Below are 3,082 nucleotides of genomic sequence, written 5' to 3' on the forward strand. Positions count from 1 at the left end.
GATAACATAAACAAAAATAATAATAATAATAATATTTAAAATAATAATAAATTAATTATTATAATAAAATAAATATAATAAAAATAATGATAAAAACAATAATAATAATAATAATAATAATAATAAAGTAATGATCATAAAATAAATATAATAATAAAAACAATAATAATGTAATAATAATATTAATAATAATAATAAAAATTATTATTATTATTATTATTATTATTATAACAATAATAGTAATGATAATAATAATAACAATTAATATTATTAGTTTAAAATTATAATCATAATCATAATAAATGATGAACATATGGGAGGCTGCTTTAAGATCTGAGCTACACTGGTCCCTCACGTTTTTAACGTATAAATAAAGCCTCTTTTTTCCTCCATATTTCACCGCCTGTTGTGTTTTAGCTGCTGATGGATGATGAGAAAGAACTCATGTCTGAGGAAAACCATCTGTGTGTGACTCTGGTGAACTGTTCTGGTTTTCAGCCCTAGGATGTCTCAGGAGATCATGACGGCGATATTCACTCTGGGACAAAATGCAAGAAATTGTGCTACGGCAAAAAATCCACATCACGACATTTTACGTTTGTTTTTCATGTTTTTTTTCTTTTTATCGTGAAGCCGGTTTGATATTTTTGAGCTACTCGTCATGCAATTTTAAAAAAGGTGACTTTTTTGTCTGGAGATTGAATCGAAAATGCGAACATTTTTTATTTTTGCTAAAACTTTCAAAGTCAACAGAAGCGATAGAAACAGAAAGGTTACGAACAGATTGAAAGAAAGACCGAATCTGAACCAAACGTAGGGAGAGTGTAGAAAAAGTCTTTGAGCAGTGACGTAGGAACGAGAAACGGGACGGACAGAGACCGTGGCTGTGTCCCAAACCACGCGATACACACCCCTACTACACACTCAAACTAAGCTAACCGCTAGCATGCTGCTTCACTGTTTTAACGCTGTCATCTTCAGATCACATGACTTTGACCTCACTCTTCATTGGACGAGCTAGAAACCAGCTGATGGAAGTCAGCACAAACAGACATGAGTGATGAAAATCAGGGCCAGTGCTGATGTTTAAAATCCTGATTCAGCTGATTGATAAGGCTTTTTTTTATTGATCCTCTGGCACTCAGCAGATAAATATCTGGTCACATGATTTGTCTGCAGGGCTGATGTCGGTCGGTAAAGGTGTTGAATCGATTCATCGCTGCATCTCTAATAAACATAATCATCACAGCAACATTTAAATATCAGAGTATGATAACTCTGATTTTAGGCTAATTTAAACTCCATTATAATGCAGTTTAGTTCAAACAACAGAGATCTAGAGTCCCCGCCCACTTTTCAGCAGCTTTGGTTCCAGGGGCGTAGCTAGAGGTTTTTGGGCCCCCGGAAAGAATAGTACCCAGGGCCCCCTTACCAGGCTAGCCAAGCAACAAATGCTGTTAAATGTACAGTATTTTTAACCATAATTTCCCCATTCATGAGTAACATTTTTACTACGGTTAAATTAAATTTACTTGCATTATTTCCCAGCGCTGGACGACATCTTTTGGACATTTTTAAGGGGAGGCGCAGGGCCCCCAGATATTTTATTTATTCTCTTTGGGACAAATTTCAGTCTGATGACCGATTAATAGTCGCGTTTGATTCAATGATGGCACTACATTACTGAGAAAAAAACATGAAAACACACTTTTCATTGCAGGCCTCTCAGGGGCCCTCCTTACTGTGGGCACGGGTAATCAGTACCCTTTTCCTCCGCTACGCCCCGGTCTGGTTCTGGAAGTACTACTGGCCATTCAGATCCCCCATAATCCTTCGATCAAAACTTTTACAGCCTGACGCTAACCAGCGAGGTCAGTTTAGTTTACGCCCAATAAGAAATCCAAAATCATGAAACTTATGACTGAATGGAAAATAAATGTTTTGTTTTTTATCTCAGCGATGGGCACGTGATTCTCAGGATGCTTTTCTGAGCACAACAGCAGCAAAGTTAAATAAAATAATAAACACTGAAATATCAACTGCTCCTGCCAGTTTTTATTTTCCCCTTTTAATTTTATTCTAACATAAGTATCAAAAATCAAAGTATCAATGGTTTCCGGTTTAATTTTGTTTCAGAAAAAAAATATTCTGGCTTTTTGATTATTTGATTTTTTTTCTTTTTTAATGATGATGATGATATTTCACTGATTGGTGAAATATCATCTGATCAGCTTCCTCAGGACTTTTGAAAATTAAATATTTGAGTTGGCACTAAAACAGAGGAACAGACAAAACTGTGTTTCATTATGTTGATCATAGAACTACGTATCCCACAATGCACTGTGATTTTCCTCATCCTTAAGGGTAGTTTTTCAAAAACAATCTTCTTCTGCTCTTTTATTTCAGTCTTCATTTACCATTACAGCAGACCCCACCAATCAGAGCCATCAGTGTGGCGCTCTAGGATTGTGGGTAATGTAGTACACTTGTGTTCAGACCACCTAGAATACTCCTGACATTGTAATAAAAATAAAAGCTGATATGGAGGAAATAAATGGTTTTACTTCCACAGCCTTACTGTTATGCTCTAATAGAGAATACATCCAGACTCCAGTGCTCCCCTATAGGCGGGTGATGGAACTACAGGTACCAATTACCTGGACTGCATGGACCACACCTATTCAATTAGCGGCCCAGAACACCCCCAAGTGGCCCAGCCTGTGGTCATGCCAGAGATGCAGAGGGCAACCTGTGTTTCATAAATTCCCATAGTATTTCAGACCGTGAATGCAACACTCTGTGTAGCCTAGCAACAGTCTACCTACAATGCACTGCGTTGTTTTGAAGCGTGCTAGCGATGCTGCCAGACGTAGCATGTCCTCTTCAACTGTAGCTACATATGCAAATGTAGTTTTGATGCACTTTAAGATATGCTGGGGTAAAATGTGACAAAATGATTATTTACAGAATTTCACTTATTTTTTTCATTTTTTTCTATTTCTAGTGAAAAAACAACTGAAATCCAAAAAAATCCAATTTCTATAAAATTTAAAATATATATTTTTTGTATCTCATTTGATAC

The sequence above is a fragment of the Cheilinus undulatus genome, linkage group 20, assembly GCF_018320785.1.
Source record: "Cheilinus undulatus linkage group 20, ASM1832078v1, whole genome shotgun sequence".
NCBI classification, from domain to species: domain Eukaryota; kingdom Metazoa; phylum Chordata; class Actinopteri; order Labriformes; family Labridae; genus Cheilinus; species Cheilinus undulatus.